Source organism: Lynx canadensis, chromosome C1 (assembly GCF_007474595.2).
Source record: "Lynx canadensis isolate LIC74 chromosome C1, mLynCan4.pri.v2, whole genome shotgun sequence".
Classification (NCBI taxonomy): Eukaryota; Metazoa; Chordata; class Mammalia; order Carnivora; family Felidae; genus Lynx; species Lynx canadensis.
Window position 1 is genome coordinate 94,027,255 of NC_044310.1, and position 20,958 is coordinate 94,048,212.

At 48.0% G+C, this 20,958-nt stretch overlaps 2 long non-coding RNA genes across 2 annotated transcripts; both read left to right on the plus strand.

Annotated features, from left to right (window-relative positions):
• Positions 1–137: 137 nt before the first annotated feature.
• On the plus strand, positions 138–10,942 carry LOC115521170. Its single transcript, XR_003970976.1, has 4 exons — positions 138–467; positions 7,722–7,959; positions 8,061–8,148; positions 9,063–10,942. It is a non-coding gene; the product is annotated as an uncharacterized LOC115521170 (long non-coding RNA).
• A 5,713-nt stretch (positions 10,943–16,655) lies between these two features.
• Positions 16,656–20,371, plus strand: LOC115521169. The gene is made up of 2 exons (XR_003970975.1): positions 16,656–19,673; positions 19,828–20,371. It is a non-coding gene; the product is annotated as an uncharacterized LOC115521169 (long non-coding RNA).
• Positions 20,372–20,958: the final 587 nt, after the last annotated feature.

The following is a 20,958-nucleotide window of genomic DNA, read 5'->3' on the forward strand; positions in this document are numbered from 1 at the left end:
GGTCCCTGTGGACATCTCCCACTGCAAGTGCTTCTCTGAACTGTAGTTGTGGGAGCTTCCTGAGAAAGAGAGAGAGAGAGAGAAAGAGGGAGAGGGGGGTAGACAGAAAAAGAGAGACACAGGGAGAGGGAGAGAGGGATTAAGCACTCACTTGGTGAGGACCCAGAGCCAGGAGGCTACCAGACTTCTCAGACCCCAGACGGAATTTGACATCTGTAGCATCCAGACCCACGCCCTGTCCTCACGCATCACTGTCTCTCCTCCAGACCCTCCTGTCCCCTCCGGGCCAATCCCGTGCGGGCAGGTGAGCCCTCAGTGCAACGGTGTCTTGGAGGTTACCTCACCACCTCACCACTTCTTGGGCACCTCCAGCATGCTGGGAACCCACCGCTTACTACCCCCATCCCCATTTCCAGGTCCTCAGGTGTGGTTGGGCTCACGGGGACCGATGGAAAGTCTTCTGGATGGTAAGCAAACTCTCTCTCCCGGGCACGGCCGCTCATGGGGCTTGCCCGTCTGTCCCGCGGCTCCTTCTCAGGGGCTGGATGTGATGCCATTGACAATGGGGCTTTCGCTTGGCAGAGGGCCAGCGAGTGGGAGTGGGAAGGCAGGACAGGGAGGGAGGGAGGCGGTGAGCTGCTGGTCTAACCAAACGACGTCCCAAGGACAGGATGTGGGTGGGAGCTGAGTACAGGATCAGGGCTGAGCTGCACCTGAGGTGGGAATGGTCAGCCTGTCTTCCACGCGGCTCCGCTTTGTGGTCATTCCCACCGAAAATTCCTTTTAAAATATCCTCCCCACTTCCCCCCCCCCCCAGGAGCCCCGTGTGTGGGATCATTTTGCCTGAGAAACAAACTGCCTGTATTATGTAACGATGAGTGTGAGTATCCACTGTTAGCAGCGTGAACGTTTGTAACAGCGAGCATAGCTCCTGGCCCGCATGGGAGGCTGCCGACTGCCTCACTCAAGGGCGAGGATTTAGCCCAAAGTAAAGCCACGTGACATTCTGCTTTGCTTGGGCAGCCCTGTTACAGGGAAAGGTGTGACTTTTCCTCAGGCTTTTTGCAGTTCTAACTAGAGTGCCACAGTCTTGCCCCGGGACGCCAAGTCTCTGGAGAGTCCTGAATGTGGACACTGGCTTCGGTTTTGTCCTTCACATGAACGGACTTCACCGTTCAGAGTCCCACTCCTTAGAATGCTGTTCTTCCCTGGATGAAGAAGGCTGCATTAGCTAGTTTTTTTTTTTTTTTATAAGTTTCCATGGAAAAAAAAAATGGGCTACTAGGCTAATTTTGACTATAGCCCTTCCAGGTAGCAAAATGCTTTAGCCCGATAAAATACAAGTGTCTCTGGAACATAAAATTATAACTTCGTTTAAAAAAAAAAAAACTGGTGAGATTTCCAGCTCTGGCAGAGTGAGGACTCTGGCAAATCCTCTCATCCAAAAATAATGTTCAACTGGACAGAATTGTCAAAATCATTTCAGGGCTCTGAAAATCGATCAAATACGAACTAACACACTGAGAAATGTTTACTCATTAAAAAATTGTTGGAGCGCCTGGGTGGCTCGGTCGGTTAAGGGGCCGACTTCAGCTCAGGTCATGATCTCGCGGTCCGTGAATTCGAGCCCCGCGTCGGGCTCTGTGCTGACAGCTTAGAGCCTGGAGCCCGTTTCAGATTCTGTGTCTCTCTCTCTCTGACCCTCCCCCGTTCATGCTTTGTCTCTCTGTGTCTCAAAAATAAATAAACGTTAAAAAAATTAAAAAAAAAATAAAAATAAAAAATTGTCGAACTTCTGGTCTGCACGATGGGAATCTGTGGAGTTAGTGCACAGAGCTTCCCTCCTACCCCCCAAGCTTGGGAGAGGGAGAGGTACCAGAAGGTGTCTGGCTATGAAAACCAACAGCTTCACTGCTGGAGAAGGCTCTCTTGATTTGGAGAGGAGGACAAAAGGCCCACGTTCAGGAGAGTTTTCAGTAAAAGTAGCAGACGCGGAATGAAACAAATGGGAAAGCCCACAGCCCTGCTTGCTTGATGCTTCATGTCGCTTGGGGTGGGCAGCAGACCAGTAGCGTATTCAGAAATGTAACAGAAACATCTGGAAATAAGATAGTCACAGAGGGACTAGATAAGCTCTCCACACATCTCTGGTTGACTGGGAGGCTGAGCTCACGCAGAGGCAAGTTCCGGGTGGAAAATACAAGCTGACTTTAAAACCTGCCCGAACTTTGAATGCGCTCCCCGCCTACACTCAGATCCACGGGTAGAGGGTGGATGCTTTACTGGCTCAAGGTGCTTGGGTACAATCTCCGGCCAATCATTGGCTGATCATTAAGCTATCAGACCAGAGGCAACCTCTCTAAAGACAGGCTGAAAAAGAAAAAGGGAGTAAGGGGGTAAGAATAAGCAGGCACATCAGTGAGGCATGTTGCAAAGAGACAAATAACCCCAGATTAAACCCAGGCAAGAGGGTCACCTGGGTGGCTCAGTCGGTTAAGCGGCCAACTTCGGCTCAGGTCATGATCTCGCGGTCCGTGAGTTCGAGCCCTGCGTCGGGCTCTGTGCTGACAGCTCGGAGCCTGGAGCCCGTTTCAGATTCTGTGTCTCCCTCTCTCTGACCCTCCCCTGTTCATGCTCTGTATCTCTCTGTCACAAAAATAAATAAATGTTAAAAAAAAAAATTAAAAAAAAACCAAACCCAGGCAAGTTACTCAAAAGACAAAACCCAACCAAACAAGAGCAGCAAAAAATTTCAGAGGGAAAAAAAATCAGAACCTAGAGTTGCTACAAAATATTACCTAAAAATTTCCAATTTTCAACAAATTATAAGACATTCAAAGAAATAGGAAAATGTACTCCATACTCAGAAAAACAGCAGTTAAAAATGGTCCTCAGTGGGCCCAGATTTTGGGTTTAGCAGAAAAAGATTTCAAAGTAGTTATTATAAATGTTTAAAGAAATAAGCATGTTTAAGGAATTAAAGAAAAGTATTAGGAAAATGGCTCAACAAGTAGGGAATCTAAAAGAATGAATGGAAACTCTAAAAAGAGGACCGCATGTCAGTTCTAGAATTGAGAAGTATAATAGCTGAAATGGAAAATTCACTAAATGGGCTTAACAGCATGTTTGAGATGTCAGAAAAAAGAAAAGAACTGGTTAACTTGAATGAAAATCAATAGAAACCATCCACTATGAAGATCAAAGAGAAAAAAAATGGAAGAAAAATGAACAGGCTCTGATATCTTTTGTATTATGCCAAATGTGCCCCACAAATGTGTCATGAGACTCTCAGAAGGAAAGGAGAGAAAAGAGCAGAAAAAAATATTTGAACAAAAAGTGGCTGAAAACCTCTCAAATTTGATTAAAAAACCCATGAATCTGTGGATCTGACAAGCCCAACGAACCCAAAATAAGGTGAACGCAGAGAGATCTGCACCTAGACACGCCATAGTCAAACTGTTGAAAGCTAAAATGAAGAGAAAATCTTGAGAGCAGCAAGAGAAAAATACCTCATCACACACAGGGGAAGAAGCATGTGGTTAAGAGCTGACTCCTCCTGAGAAAAAAATGGAGGCCCCAAGGCAGTAAAATGATGTAAAGTGAAAAAAAAAAAAAAAAAGCAAGGGGAAAACAGCATATTTAGTATGCTACCTTTTGAATACCGAAGTCAAGGGAATACAAATACACATGTGTATGTGTTCATATCTGCACAAATACTGGAAGGATACAGAAGAAATTAAACTCAGTGGTTACCTCTAGGGCTTATAAAATGGGGCGGTCAGGGCAGAATGAGAAGAGACATATCAATGTGTATCTTTATTATTTTGATTTTTGATCTATACAAAACATTGCCCTTCAAAACAACAACAACAAAACCCTATTTTCAAAGGTTGCTATTAGTGGATATTAAAGATCCTAAGCCTGAACTTAAGAGACTCAGTTTTCCGGCTTTATCTCCCCCTCACCTCTGCCCAGGGCTCAGGCTCCAGCCAAACAGGTTCTCTGGAACCTGAATCTTGTTCTTTCACCTCCCTGCATGGAATGCCATTTCCTTTCAATCAATAACATCTAGGGCCCTCTCGCACTTCCCTGGGAGGCTTTAATAACAAGAAGAATGTAACAGGATAAGGATGATGATGATGATGATCATGGTGACGATGATGATGATGGTGATGATGATGGTGATGATGAGGATGATGGTAAGTGAGGGTGATGATGATGGTGACGATGATAGTGATGATGATGGTGAGGATGATGGTGAGGATGATGGTAATGATGAGGATGATGGTAAGTGAGGGTGATGATGATGGTGACGATGATAGTGATGATGATGGTGAGGATGATGGTGAGGATGATGATGGTGACGATGATGGTGATGATGATGAGGATGATAGGGTGATGATGGTGACGATGATGGTGACAATGATGGTGACGATGATGGTGACGATGATGGTGAGGATGATGGTGGTGATGATAATGGAGATGATGATGATGATGGTGATGATAATGGTGATGATGATGGTGATGATGATGGTGGTGATAATGATGATGGTGATGATGGTGAGGATGGTGATAATGATGGTGATGATGATGGTGACAATGATGGTGATGATGATGGTGACGATGGTGAGGATGATGGCGATGATGATGATAATGGTGATGATGATGATGATGGTGATGATGATGGTGATAATGATGATGGTGAGGATGGTGAGGATGGTGATAATGATGGTGATGATGATGGTGACAATGATGATGATGATGATGGTGACGATGATGGTGAGGATGATGGCAATGATGCTAATGGTGATGATGATGATGGTGACGATGATGGTGAGGATGATGGTGATGATGATGATAATGGTGATGATGATGATGGTGATAATGATGATGGTGGTGATAATGATGATGGTGATGATGGTGAGGATGGTGATGATGATGGTGACGATGATGGTGACAATGATGGTGACGATGATGGTGATGATGGTGACGATGATGATGATAGTGATGATGATGGTGGTGATGATGGTGAGGATGGTGATGATGATGGTGATGATGATGGTGATGATGATGGTGTTGACCACTGTTTACCAGGAGCCTTCTGTGTTGGCACTGCAGTAGGTGGTTGGTTGCATGTCTTTTAATCTTCCCGCCAACTGTGTGAAGGAGGAATTGCTATGTCACACACAGGAAACCCTTCCCAGAGATGGCTCAGCTCAGTGACCCAACCTTGATGTCTGGGGTCACATAGGTCCAGGCTTAGACTCCCAACTAAGCTCCTTCCCAGTTCTGTGATTTTGGAAAGCTACCTTATCTACAGAAGCTTTAATGTATTCATTAGTAAAATGGGAATAATAAAAATTCCTACTTCAAGAAGTTACTAAGGATTAAATGAGACACTGGGAAGGAAACACTCCACACATAGCTTGGCACATAGTAAGTGTTTAGTTAATGTCCAGGCACAAAGTCTTTGTAGTTCCAGATTCTATCCACTCCCCCATGTACAGTCTCTGTCCCTTGAAATGTGAAGTCCCAGCCCCCTGAGCCTCTTGGTGTTACCAGCAGCACTATGCCAGCTAACGCCATGTTATCTCTACCCACCTCCATGTGTCCTTAGTTAGACTGCAAGGGCTCAGGACCAGGACTAGCTTTGCCTTTCTCTGTACGGATACCCCATGATTGAACCTGGCACTTAATAGATGCTCAATAAAAATTTAATGATTAATTAAGTCTGAAGGAAGACAGTAGGGAAGGGGAAGAAAGGTAGAAGAAGAAAACTAAAATAAAATTAGGGAAATCTTAAAGACTAGTTTAAGGGGTGCCTGGCTGGCTCCATTGGTTGAGTGTCAGACTCTTGGTTTTGGCTCAGGTCATGATCTCATGGTTTCATGGGTTTGAGCCTTGAGTCGGACTCGGCACTGCTTGGGATTCTCTCTCTCTCTCCTTCTCCCTCTTCACCTTCCCCTCTTATGCTGTCTCTCTCTCTCAAAATAAATAAACTTAAAAAAAAGGGATGAGTTCAATTAAAGAAAACGTTAGTGCCATGCTTGATTTCAGGAGGAAGTGAGAGAGGCAGGAACCTCTATGGGGTGGACAGGAAGTGAAATATCAAGGATAGGAATGGGAAAAGAGGTATTAAGAGTAGTGCCATGCATTGAGGAAACATTTATATTAGAGAGGCTGCTATTGGGCAATGATGAGTTCCCCTTTTCTTGAATTCAATAAGATATAGATGATTGAAGTGCGATGCAAAAGCCACTGCTAGTTCCCAAGTGCCTTACCCAATAAAGCCTTGTTGTTTCCAGATGATGGTGGTGGTTGACAAGGCTTTTCAGCGATCACAGGCTGCTGGTGTGCCCTGATGTGGGGAGAAGGTGGTGTGCCCCTGGGAGCACTAGTGAGCATGGGTCATGCGAGGCCCAGAAGCAAGCCTCAACTCTATCCTCCACCCTGGGCATGTCCTGAGTCGAGCAGAATAAGTGAGGAGTGAGACATTTCCCCCTTCTTCCATTTTCACCCTCAGAAATCCTACCCATCTTTTAAGGATGGCTGTGAAGGATCCTTCTAGACGTCAGAGCTGACCTGACCATCCTCCGTGTTCCACAGCACTGGTTTCTACTCAGTGACGGGTCCACCCCAAGCTGCTTCATATGAGAGGAAGAAGAGGGGAAGACTGTTCACCCCAGCCTGTGAGCTTCTTGAGGGCAGGGATCTATCTTATTCATCCCTGTCCTGCCTCAAGGGCCACATGCACTGCTTGGCACCTGCTGTCTGATGTATAACAGATGCCCCGGACATTTTTATTGGGCAAGTTCTCTCTGCAGAGGGTTGGAAAAGAGCAGATGACATAAAGGGTGGGAGTCCGGATTAGATACCCCATCAAAGTGCCCCTATGGTGCCCTGGACATCCTGCACCTTAGCAACCATACATGAGTCTCTCGTATGTTTTAGACCCATCTCCCCTCAGCCAGATCCTTGGGAGCAGAGATGGACTGACTTGTGCTCAAAGCAGGTACAAAGTGAGCATGAAATGATTGTGAAATGGTGGACACAACCTCACAATGCTGTTCGTTGACTTAGAGCCCAGCAGAGTCATTTCCTCTGGGAGTCATGGCTGTGCCCTTCAAACCCAGGAGCTGGTCCCTGGCTCCCAAATGTGGCGGCACATTAGAATCTCCTGGGGGAGTTAAAAAAAATTCCTGGTGTCCAGGCTGCATTTCAGAATGTCTGGGATGGGTAAGAGCCTGGCATCAGTGATTTGCAAAGATCCCCAGGCGATCCCAAGGGCCACTAAGTTTTGGAACCACTTGTTTGGGAGGTATTCCAATAAACTAGTAAATTAAAGTAAGGAGGGCACCCATACCTTTGACACAACATAAATGGGTTTTAACCATCATAGGACTTTTTCAAAGTGCAAAGGATCTGCTGGGACAGCCAGAATTTGGCCAGATGCTGCTAACATTTACAGATCACCCTGAGAAGGAGGCTCAGTTAAGTACCTCAGCCTGGTGCCCTCTCTTTCCTCTGTGTGCTTATTCAGTATTGTGATTATTCGTTGCCATGTTTTTGTCCCCACTAGCCTGTGAGCAACTCGAGAACAGGAACCGTGTTTTCATAAGCACACTGTCTGACCCACAGTGGATGGGTGACACATGTTTGTGCAATACTTGTGTCCATGAATTCATTCATTCATTCATTCTTTCTTTCTTTCATTTATGCAGGGATGCATTCAACAAATGATAATAAGGATAGAAGGGATAATATTGGCAGAAAAGAAGAATAAATTAGGAAGAGAGAGGAAAAAAAATATGGATTCTATGAGGAGACAGAATCCAAAGTAGGGGAGTAAAAACCAAAGAAGAAAAGAGTATGCATTCACGTCATGCAGAAGAATGCGAGTCAGGCTGGAAGAGGCATACGTATTTTTTATTAAAAGGACTCAAAAGTTAGTTAACATCTGTAAGTATTCTGTATCTCTTCTCCTTTTTAGTGTATGAATCACAATAAAATCAATTAATTACTAAGGCACTATATGCACAATGTCTTTTTTCCTCTTCCAGGCTGTTAGCTCTAGGAAGGCAGACCTTACCCCGGCATTCACCTCCACGTCCCCAGTGCCTAGCACAGCACGACATACAATGGTGCTCAGTATTTACCCAGTAACTCAGAGGATTGCCCATGGCTTCAGTTCCTTCTTTTATTAAAAAAAATCATAATATACTCATTCAGGGTTGCTATAAGGAATAATTTAAATAATAATATGTATAAGTACCTGGTGCATGGTTGGCATTCAACAACTGTTAATTCATTATTACTATTAAAAAGAAAATGCCTACTCTGCCAGCCTCTATGCTACATAAGGGCCCAAAAGAGGCAACGGAAAGAGCAAAGAAACTGCACCTTTTACAAAGAGTAAGGATTTGAGAACCCCAGTGTCAGCACCTCCCACCTCAACGCTCCCCGAAGAGTCTCAGCAAACTCCGAGTCTACTCCCAACACCCTCCCTGGCCACATCCCGCCATGGTGAGTCCTGGACCGACCAAGACCGGTCTTCCACTCCACCACCACCAGATGGCAGCACAGAGCTCTCTGGCTGCTTGGCCTAAGTAAGGTGGGCAGGTCAATGCCCTGTGCAGTGCAGGGTCTCTGAAACCCTGGAGAAGGAGGGGACTAACCCTTGCCCCTCTGGTCTTGGTGTGCTGTTTGGGAGTCACAACTGGTGCTTTGATATTGGCTTCTTCCTTTCAATTTTCAATCAACAGATTCCAGCCTCTTGCCCCGGGGTCATCTTACACCTGCAGGGTACTTGTTCAGAATCCTTCCCAGAGCACCTTCCCTTCACCTTCACTCCATTTCAGACCCCCATGTTGCTTTTTGTGAAGGCTCAGAATCCCGTTGGGCCCTTAAGATGTGTCCCCATCAAAGTTCACCGTCTTATGCCTGTCACTGCTCGGCATGGCCCGCGAGGCATCTCCCATTCTGTCTGTCTTTGCTCACATCATTCCTGTCTGTTAATACCCACCCATCGATGCTCATATCTGCTGCCCCTCTATTTCTCTCAGCCTCTTGAAGACCCAGCCAAAGTTCATCTCCAGGAAGTCTTCACTGGTTTGGCACCAGATGAAGGCTCACTCTACTGAGTACCCCATCAACATTTCCTTTCTTGGTAAGTGCTCTCTGGGTTTCAGGTTTGGTGGTTGACCTGTTTTCATGATGCTTTATCAACAATCTTCAGGTGTTTCCTGTCACCCCAGCAAGGGAGGGCAAGAATAGGTCTTTCTCTTCAAAGGAAAACAAGTCCTTTTTCCCTACTCTGGTCTGTGCCCTGCATTCATTGAGCCCTTAATCATTACTGGTGAGCTAAAGGGAGTGAGGAGGAGGTCCCCACACAATGGTGTGTGGGGACGAGGGCAGAGGGTGCCCTGGAGAGCAGCTCGGATGAAACAATCCAGATCCCCTATGTCCCCAAGGCTCCTTGTTGATCAGGATGGGAAGGACACTGTAAAAGGCAAAAGTCCCAGAAAAATTAGATTTTTAGTCTTCTTGGAAATCAAGTACCTTCTGAGGCTTACTGAGAAAATGCAACCTCTCTGTTCACTCATTCATTCATTTATTCAGAACAATGTGTTGAGCATTGACTGGACTGTGGGTACTAGGAACATACAGATAGACCCAATGCCAGTCCTCAAAACCCCCAAGGTCTAATGGGGACACAGGCTAGTGAACAGCCAATTACTGTGGCGCAGGAGAGGTGCCACGAGGGAGGAAAGTGCAGGGCTCTGTGGGAGCACAGAAAGGGAGGGGCTGGAGGAGGCCATGGAAGGTTCCAGAATCAGTGACTAAGAGTTGAGCACTGAAGGGCCAGTGGGAATTAGCCATGTGAAGAATTAGGAAGAGGAACCAGCACTTGTGAAAGCATGAAGGGAAGACAACATAGAAGGCCAAGGGATTTATAAGCAATTCATTATGACGGGGGCCGCCTGAGCAGGAGATCCGGGAGAGGTGCGTGAAGAGGGTGGCAGGAGCCAGATCTCATAGTGTCTGTCCAGTAGGTTCTGCAAAGGCTATTTGGACCTTTTGTTGGAGGTAGAGAGCCTGGAAGGCTTTCAAGCATAGGGGTGACATGATTGGATTTTCCTGTTAGGGGTGATCACTCTGCCTGCTGAGGGACGGAATGGGAGCAAGTGACGCAGAAGGTGAGGAGGCCAGAGGGAAAGATACTGCTTGTCCCAGCTGACACAATGTGGGTATGAACTGGTATGGGATACTTTAGGGGTACAGTCACAGGCTCAGTGACCTGGGTGGACCTTGAAGGCCCTGAGGGGTCCATGGCAGACCTGAGTGGGTAGTTCAGGGGGATTTAGATGTTGCCTGGAGTTCAGGAGACAGGCTGGGGCTGGGTCTCCAAGGAGATCTGGAGTCTGCATGGATGAGGCCTCCAACATAGAGGAGATGACACTAGGGGCGGAGGAGCAGAAGAGGGGAAAGCAGGGACATCTAGGGACCTAGAAGAGAAGGAGGAGCCACAAGGGGAATGGAGAAGGCAGGGTCATAGATAGAGAAGGTAAGTTGGGGGCAGTGATGGCATAGAAGCCCCAGTGGCGGCAGGTGGCAGAGACAAAGGCAGCTGAGCTCAGGCATTTGGAGTCAGCAACACTGGGGTGATGCTTTCAATGGGACGGTGTGGGGCAGAGGCTGAGACCATGGGCAGAAGGAGGAGCGGGAAATGAGACAGGAAAAAGACTCAGGGCTGCCCTTTGAAGGAATCTGAATATAAAGGAATTAATGAAAAGGGGTGGTGATAGAAGGGAATGTCAGATTAAAGAAGTGTCTCGTTTGTTTGAGACTTTTTGGTTTGGGATGGAAGAAATGTATGGAGGGAAATGGGTCCAGCATGAGTAGTTAGGGATGTAGGGGAAATAAGAGAAGAGAATTCAGAGAGGGAGGACATCAGTGTACAGGTGGAGGGAGAGCCATCAGGTAAGGCCTGGGGCCCTTACTTGATGAGAGAGAAGGAGATGGGCTTTGCTGAGAACCAGACTGGTGGAGTCAGGGCTCTGGAGCCTGGACCAGAAAGAAGGCCACTGAGGCAGACTGAGCTCTGTCCAGAGTGCGGTGGGAAGGCAGGATGGGGCAGTGCTCCTGTCCTCGTGGCTCTGTGATCTTCTCCATCAGGACTCTACCATCTGGGGAAAGGAGCAAGGAGGCCACCGTAGTCTCCAACCCGATCTGGGGTATGATTTGCTGGAGAGGGAGCTGGAGAGTGATAGCAGTATAGTAAGGGTTCTTGGAGTTGAGAATTTAGCCAGAAAGTACTCAAGGCAACAGTCCAGGGCTCTGGGCCACCTCTTGGCAGGAGTGAAGGCAGGACGAGGTGGATAGGCTGGGGGAAAAGAGAGTGATCGAAGGTGGAAGGTGTTGCTAAGTTGTCAGAGCCCCGCAGGGGGATTTGGGAGAGCTTGAGGACTGGGTGAGATGGGGTGTTGGAGTCTTTAACATTCCCAAGAAGCGGCGGGTTTTATCAAAGTCCTGGATGTGACCTTGGGTGGGGAGCCCAAGTGGAGCCCGGATGTGGGATCCTGGAGCGGAAGAGGTAGAGGTGCTGGATGGACAGAGCACAGGAGCCTGACATTATGGTGATGAAAGAGCTGCAGACTAAGTGCCTGCAGGGGAGCGTGAGGTCTCCTTAAGGGGAGGAGAGTTGGTGGCACTGGACCTAGCCCTCGCCCCAGGCCCGCCGAGATACAGTGGCTTGCCTGAGTACAGGCAGCTAGAAAGTGGCTGAGAAAAATTAAAATTACTCTCATGTGTGGATTCTCTTACTCCTCCTACCTGCGCGAGCTGCCCATTTGGAGGGACATTTCGGTTCACTGAAAGCTTGGTCTGCAAGCCCTTTTATGCTGGCTGAATTTGTAATATGGCCGAATTTGTAATATGTAGTCACCGTGTGACTTAGGGAAACGCATGGCATGTTCTGCGAGCCTCTGTGCAATGAGGGGTGAACCGTGGGTTTTCGACCATGCATGTCAAGTGGAGTCCGAGTGACTCCCTGGAAGAGGCTAAGGGCCCCCCCTCCCCGGGGGGCAGGACTGAGGGGAGTCTGAGTGGGGACGGGCTCCTGGTTTCCCCCTGAGAAGCTGTCCTTGGATCTGAGTACTGCAGTTCTGCAGATTTTGGGTGGAGCGAGGATTCAGCTGTCCAAAGCAATGTTAAAATTGGTCTTGCCCAGGGCCGCCTGGGTAGCTCAGCTGGTTAAGTGTCTGACTTCAGCTCAGGTCACGATCTCACAGTTCATGGGTTTGAGCCCCATGTCGGGCTCTGTGCTGACAGCTCGGAGCCGGGAGCCTGCTGCGGATTCTGCGTCTCCTTCTATCTCTGCCCCTCCCCCATTTGTGCTCTGTCTCTCTCACACAAGAATAAATAAACATTAAAAAAAAAATCGGTCTTGCCTGGCCCTTACCTTACACGAGCCTTTTGCTGTTGTGTGCTGTAGGGCGTGTCTCTGGTGGTTCGTCCTTATCTGCGGACCCTTGTCAGTTTGAATATTAGGCACTTGGCGGGCAACTGGGCAGCTCCAGAGCCCTGCCCTGAGCCCACTGAAAAGCCAGTGCTCTTCTGAGGTGGTCATGGTGCCCTTCCAGAAATCGAATTTTACTAAAGTGGTTTTGATGGGCTGAGGGCTTGGGCGCTCAGTAACCTCGAAGATGGATTACATCTTGAGTCTAGCAAGTGGGACAGACAGGTCCTGTAGCCAAGGGACAAAGCCCAGACCTGTTCTTCGTCACCTAGCACCAGCTGGAATCTCTTGTCACTGGGCTGGCAGCTGTGAGGGATCACTTGGCCACCAGGCAACCTTCCCAGCTGGGACCTTCGTGAGAGTCTGTGCCAGAGAAACGACATCTGTGAGTCACTGCTCAGGGGAAAACCCAGCTGCTCTGCTCAGTCCCGGGCCCCGTGGCCATGGGGAAGGGCCAGCAGGCAGAGCAAGAGTCGAAGATAGGCTACTTTGTTTTTCTCAGTTTCTACAGCGGCTTTCCAGATTTGCATTTCCTGATTTCAGAAGGGAAGTTAGGAGGTGGGACTGGAACCAAAGAGGCAGATGGAAGGCCCACAGCTACGGAGTGTGGAGGGCTTGGGCTGAGCTGTTGGACCTATTCCTCAGACCCACTGGGTTCTCACCTTTGTCCCCCCACTTTGCTTCTGACCCACAGGTGGTGACAGCCAGGCTTTTAGTCGCCACGTGGTATGCTTGGGGCAGTGAGTGTCAGGAAATGGGGGTGACTCTTGGGTGGGCAAGATGAATCAGGAGAAAGTCTCCCCAAATACTGGGAGAGAGGAACTGCGGAGGAGGGTGAGGTTTGTTTCACAACACAGAAGGATGGATCCTTGGTGCCGTGTGCAAATTCTCTTCGCTGAAGGGAATGTCAGCCAGGGGTGGGCCTGACAGCCATACGTGTTAGTGGGCTAGCCCTGGAGCAGTCCCTGCGAGGACTGGGGTGATTACTTGGGACCATGGTGGGAAGGGCTGGTGGCTGGGGATGTCATTCCTCACGACAGTGAAATCACCTCGGAGACTGAGAAGCCCTTCACTGGGGAGAGGGACCAGAATCTCTTCACTTAACCTGAGCTCCCAGTCAGCCAAGTATCTTTGAGCTCCATGTTTGGTTGCGTCTTGGTGGGTCAGGGAGCCTGCCTTGCTCTGTGTGGCTTAGATAAACCTCAAGTGTATGGCTCAGTTTCCAGCAGTGGGTTTGGGGAGTGATGTGAGCAGGTGGGAGTGTGTGGGGGGCTTGCCTGGAGTAGCAGCCAGTACGGCAAAAGTCCTACAATGACCAACCAGGAAGGGAATGCTTGAGGCCGTTGGGGATATTTAGTCTAGAGAAGAGAACAGGAGAGTGTTTTGGAACACTTCTTGCTCCAGATGGCTAAACTGGGGCCAGCAGACGGAAATAACAGGAAGAAAAACTGCAAACCACCAGAGATACACCTGTCTGATCATTTTAACACAACAGAACCTGGTGGTTAACACCCTGGGCTCTAGAGCAGCGTTACAATGGGCGTAGCCACAAACCTGGTCACAGATGTGGTTACGAGACCTGTTCGGTGTTGGCTTGCACCACGATTTTTAAAAATCCCATCAGTAAACAATACAAATTGAGAAGTTGTGCTTATACATCTGTATTTATAACCTCTCTTGAAAAACCTGAAGGGCTGATCACTCAGGTTCATGTTCTGTCATGGAACAATAAACGGTACCAGGATGGCAGCTGCCCCCTCCCAGGTCATCACAGATGCCACTCTCTTCCACCTTTCTTACACCTGTATGGCTTTCACTGATTCACAGGTACCCAGCCCTTTGGAGGGATTGCAGTTTGCGACTCTGTTCTAGTTAAGAGCTCAGGGTTTGAGTCCTGGCTTTGCCACTTTCAAGCAATCGTGATCTTAGGCAAGTGAGTCAACGTCTCCAAGCCACAATTTCCTTTTCTGAATATGGGATTTATAACAATACTGACCTGGTGGGGTTAGAGAACTCATGGGTAGTGGCTAACGCAGAGTGGGGCACTTGACAAGAGCTCACCAACTATTAGCTGCCCGGGAGCTGTCCAACAGCGGAAAGGGTGTTCTCACAAAGTCTTGGGGCCCCGTCACCAACATCAGACCTGCAGAAGTCGAGGACTGCAGAAGAGAAAAGCCACCAAAGATCTCTGAAATAAATGGGTCATGTGCCAGTTCTCCATGGACCATCCCCAATGACCAAGTCAAAGGTGTCGGTTTAGGGTTGCCCTTGATGCTCATTAAAATCAGATTTTGTCTAAAAGGGACTTTGAGGAGCCAGAACGAATGTGTTACTTTGAGTAACCTGCACCTTCTTGGGAAGCTGTTGCATGCTCAGAGTGGGGTGGGGCTCCGGCTCTAGCTGCCACTTCCTTTTCTGCTGCAGGATTACTTTGAGTTCACTGGTAGCATTTCCTCCCTCACTAGCTGGCATAGGGTCATCAGTCAGCTCTGCAGACTGAGCAGCCCCGGGGCAGCCAAACCCATCCCTATTCCTTAGCCCTGTGATAGAGCCTTCGGTATGTCAGGACCTGTCTGGGACCTGGGTCTCCCTCTGGGTGGGGTCCGAGCCGTATGGGTGCCCTTTGGGAGGTCTGATGAAAGATACTTTGACAGCTGATTCCCACCAGGCCCTGAGACGTCCCCTGCTGAAACAGATGACTGAAAGATTTGTTTCCGTATCCTAAGCCTTCATGCATTTCCTGACTCTAGAAGCTGAGCCTGCTTTACGTACTTGGGATGCTGAGCTAAGAGTGGACATATTCTTGCTCTGGGAGGTATCAGAGGAGAGGAGAGAGTGAATCTCCAGTTCATGAGCACAGAAGGACAAGGGAAACAGTCCATGTGTGCCACACATGCCTGGGCAGAAGCTTGGGAGAGATGGGGGGCAGACCCCCCAAGTCTGGAGGCCACAGGAAGGCAGCCTGTGGGGATCAGGGGATGATGGCTGTAGACATGGGTACAAAGGATGTTAGGTGAAGTGGGGTGAGTGGAATGAGCAGGGGATTCACTCTATGAGTCTCTTTCTTTTGTTGCTTCTCCACTCCTCCATTCTTCCTCCCTTCTCCTCTTTGGCATTCGCTGTGGCCCCAACACCTACATAGTGTTACAGCCAGAGAGCGGCTGTCAGGCACCTGTCCACTTGCTTCAGCCCTAGGTGGCACTTCACATGCGTGGATCTCCTTTTTGGCTGGCCTGAATAGCACAGAGCGGCAAGAGGCTGATGTTGGTCCAGAACCTGGCTGCCTGCAGAATCTTGAGGCCAAGCCCTGACCTGCAGCCCAACTTATCCAGATGTCAGGGCCCAAGCTCTCGTTCCTGTGTTTGAGCTAATTGGTCTGTTTAGAGAAGCATTTTTGCCTCTGCCCTTTGGGCACCTGTTCCTGGGAAGCTGTCCCTCATTTAGTGTTGGCCTTTGCACTGGGTCTCTATAGCTGCTGAGTCTTCATCCGACGTCATCTGGTGTCATCATCTGACGCCATGTCTCATGGCCTCTGGCCTGAATCTGGGGGGCTGGAAACTTGTTCAGGCAGTAGAGTGTAAATTAAATATTAGACCTAAGAGGATTTCACATACTTCATAGCATGACCTAGTTGGGATATTTATTTGCTGTTCTCCTGGTTCTCCCAAATTAATAATTGAGTAAAGTCGTGTTTTGACATTCAGAGCTGATTTGCTTCCATTTTGCTGAACTGCACCTGCTTTGTAAGACAGTGGGTGTGAGTTGGGAGGCTGGGAGAAGTGGGGGCAGACAACAGAAGCTTTAACAGAAATGCGTGGATTGAACATTTTATACATGAGAATACAATTCAGCCCTCAAATTGTGGGTCATAAACTATGTGACAAGCCCGGGAGTAGACTCCAGTGGCAGAATAAAGTCACGGATGGTACTGGCTTCTCTTAGCAAGTTTGTGTTGGGGAAACGATAGCAAATACACAAGCACCAGCTGAACAGCAGAGTACGAAGACAGACACGCGTCCCCCTTTCCACTGCACATACACTCATGATCAGATGCACATCTGTATATATCTGGCCACACACGAAAGACCCATTCAGGTTTTGAGATTTTGGCCATCCAAACCTACAAGTAAAATCTCCCCACTTTGAATCTGCATTTCATCGTAGCGTTGTGGTCTGACATGGGCTCTGGAGCCAGAGGATTTGGGTGAGAATCTGGCTCCTTCCGTACTAGCTGTTGGAATGTATACGTGCCACATAACCTCTCTGTGCTTCAATGTCCTCATCTGTAAAATAGAGATTATACTTTGCAGGATTTCTTAGCGGTTTAAAGACGTTAAAACGGGTGCATGCTTAGAATGGTGCATGACACATGGGAGTGTTCAATAGTCGTGGCCATTACTCCTAAGATCTCACCGCTCACAGAGGGAGATGGCAGTCATTCAGGCCATAGGGGGAACAGGAGGTTCATTTGTAGGATGAGAAAGTAGGGCAATTAAAAGAATATGTGCTTGGGTTTAGGAGAGGAGAAGGTCCTGGCAACTTGGTTCTTCCCTTACAGCCACTGAGCCCCGACTCCATTCCATTCATCAAGGATACAAGAGAATCTGCCACTCACACATCATGTAAGGGTGATGGGAAAACAGAGATCCTTGAGGCATGGAATCCACAGTGTGCTTCAGGAGGTGAAACAAATAGAGAAAAACAAAGAGTCTTAGAGCATGAAAAACACCACCAAAACTTAAGAAGACTCATTAAGTTGTGGGTAGGAAGGTCAGAAAAGACTTGTGTGTTTTGGAGGAGAAGGTGTTACAGGTGTCAGGAACAGTATGGATCAGAGCAGGGAGGCAGGAAAGCTTCGCCTTTATGTGAGAACAGGGCAGGGTCTAATCTGGTTGGGGCAAACTAGGATAAGAAGGGTTGCTTTGGGCTACCAATGGAGAGAGGAAATGAAAAACGAAGGTGAGACTTGGCACGTTGTCGACAGGCAACAGAGGGTCACTAAAGGTACCTAAATGGGGATATTGGAGGTCAAATCTTGTTATATTTTAAAGCTAAGAGAATCTAGTGGGTAAGGAAGACAGAGGAGTCCAAGATTACAACATATTTTTCTACCTGGGTGACTGAGGACATGGTGATATTTGCCAGAAATAGGCAAGTCAGAAAAAAGGACTGGTTCAGTAACAGAAATTGCTCTGCCGGGACAGTTTTGGTGGCAAATGTCAGTGAGTCATCCCAGTGGCAGTGACCTGCCAGCTGTTGGAAATGGAGGCACCAAAGAGAGAGGCTGAGGACAGGGATATGCATTAGGAGCTAGCTCCAAAGACAGTCATAGAATGGGAATGTATCATGGCACAGGAGGGGACTGAGGGAGAAGGGAAGAGGGCTAAGGCTAGACCTTGGCAACAGAACACTGATGGGAAAGACAGAAGAAATGGAGCCTGAGGAAGGCTAAAGAGGAATAATTACTAATGAGGAGAAGCAAGGCAGTTCCGTGTCATGGAAACCACCAAAAATGGAGACGTCAAGAGGGTAAGACCCAAGAAAAGCCAGTGACCTCGGAGAGGCGTCCGCATATAATTCTGGGATGATGCCATATTGCTGGGTCCAAATAATTTTTGAATTATATGGAAAAAAACCCCAGACTGTGTGAGGACCACATGTTTAAGACTAAGGGAAAATAAGGAGTGAGAGAGTAAGGTAGTGCAAGGAGGAGGTGGCTCAAAGGGTTATGGGAAACCCGAGGTGCTTTGTAGAATGAAGGGAAAGACGTGACGTGAGCTCACTCAGTCCTGCCTACCTTCCTAATGCAGGAAACTAAGATCAGAAAAGAGAACAAGAGAAGGAGGCTGGATGGTTTGCCGGATACCAGAATATGAAGAAATTGATGTGAGTGGCAGAAACGGGGAGTGGGAGAAGGCATATATAAACTCATCACTGAGAAAAGAAAGATTAATTACAAAGTAGAATCAGTTGATTATGAACTGAATACTGAACCAGTTAAGATAGCTTAACAGAAAATATTTATTCTTAAGGCACGCAACTTAGACGAAATTAAATATATTTAAAATGCTGGGGAGGCAAAGGGGAAGCAGGTCATATTTCTCCAACCCAGTCCTTGATCAGTGCTGTGACTTTCTGGGAGTTCCTAACCCCTCTCCGTCTCAGAGTCTCACCTGCATAGTAGGGATGGTAACACTTCCCAAGGTTGTTGCATTGTCCTAAGGACTGGATGAGACATTCAGGAACCTGAATGCATGAGAGCTGTTATCCCAGCGTTTTCCACGTTGTAAGCAGGTGCTCAGTAAATACTGGTTATCATTGCTATAAGCTTTTCTTGGCTGTGTGTTAGTGCAGTCTCGGGGGGGAGTCGTTTGGCAACTGGGGCCCCGGGATTTAGCTGGACAAATGCTAACACTTGCCCTGGATAGATAAGTGCGGCTAATATAAAAACGAATGATTGTATGTGACTTCACAAAAGAGAAAAGGGAAGAGAAGGGGGAGACTAGAGAAATAATAGTGTGTGTGTGTGTGTGTGTGTGTGTGTGTGTGTGTATGGTACAACTAGGGAAAGACCGCACTCGATGACTGGTAGAAATGGACGCCACTGAGCCACTGCACAGCTGGCTTCAGTACCGGAAACCCAACCAAGTTGTGGCTTCCCAGTTTGCGCTTGTGAATATTGGTGCCCCTTTTCAACTCCCCAGGCAAGGCTGCAAACATACAGTCTAGAGTCTCTCTCATTTCGACTTTGTAGCAATGCCCTTCTAATCAATGCCTACCGATTCTCCTCCTGCCTGCCCCCTACCTCAAGAAATGAGAGGACTACTGAGAGCATCAGCCCCAAAGATTTGGTGTTCGGCTCAAATTCATGATCTACCTTCTCCAAGTGTCAGCTTTCTCCTCTCTGATGATGACCTACTATGCACCATTTTGACTGTCTATGGACTTACAGAACTTACCTCTCCAAGCAGGTGCTCTTCTGGGGTATGGTGATCAAGTATGCATTGATCTCACCCAGAACCTTCCCTCTTTTGCATCATGTTTTTTCCAGTCCAAGGACGCCTTCACCCTGCCTCATGAGGCAGCTTCTCTTTGGCACCACTCCTCCCTTCAGCCACGATGTCGGAGTTCCTGAGCCCTGCCTCGTGTGCATGAGGTCTGACCGGTGGGGAGGCGGGTAGAGTGAACGCTGAACCCCAGGTGTCACGTGGTATGGCTCGCCGTGCTGGTGAGCTGTGGGTCATCTGGGGCCAGCTTTGAATCCCAGACTACTTTCCCCTTAACTACCTTCCCCTTGCTATCTTTTTCAGAGTGCGTGGGGGTGGAAATGCAATCTCATTGAAAAATTAACTGAAACAGCCGCTGGCAAGCTCCGCTACAAAGTAACTTCATGCATCTCAGTCTTCAAAATGATTTTTGGACAATCTTTTGTTTATCTCCAGCATTGCTCTTCTCCATTAGCAGAAAGATACACACGCATTAGCTTGTGTGTATCTACAGGGACGTCTCCCTCTCTCTCCCCCTACTCTTTCCACCCTCCCCACCCCCAAAAGCTGACGTGTTAATTAGTGGGGATAGTGCATTGTTCAAACTGTCACAATGTGTGAAGAAGCCAGACTGAAGATGAGGTAGGCCATCAGCATGAATTCCGTTCTCCAGGAGAGATGGGAAATTCTTGCGTGCCAGAGAGAGTAATCACTTTATTTCAGTCTCAGCTGCATACCGGGTTTCGTCGGCTACTGTAAGGTTGAGTAATCCCAGATTGCTGGGGCTGCTCTCCCATGCATTAAATGAGAGAATATGCAAATGCTAGGTAACCTGTAAGTGCTGAATAAAGGTTATCCTTTTATCCTAGTTTTCCTCAATAATATATTTTGAATGTGTTACATGGGAATTTATCTAATGTCAAATAAGTCGGTGGAGTTCTGGACCATCTTGATCTTTCCTGATCTGCCTGGAGTCAATCAACATGGGGGTCCCAGAGCCAATACCTAAAAATACGCACAGAGGTCATGGGGGATAGCTCCTGGGAGGATGCCAGGAGAATTCCTGCTTCTTCGTGAGAGATACTCATTTATCCATAAATCATTTGTCCACGGCCTTGTTGCTTGGTGACCTGTGTGGCTGAGCCATGCGGTAAAGGTGGTGACAAAGATCTACCTCCTCCAGGCTCCTTGCACTTGGAGGAAGGACATCTCCTCCTGAGGCCCACCCTCTGCCTCCCAGCTAGTCAGTCAGTCTGAAACTTGTCCCTCCGATTGTCGCATTCCATTTGTGATCACGTGTCACCTGGTTCCTTTTCTCTATTTACTATTCCTTAGGCTTCTCTGCTCTTTGAAAACTGAGGGAGGGTTGAGTTGCCGTGGCAACCCCCTACCCCCACCTCTCTTCTGTTTCTCAACAATTTTTCTACATTTTAATAAAATCACTATTTATAGTGT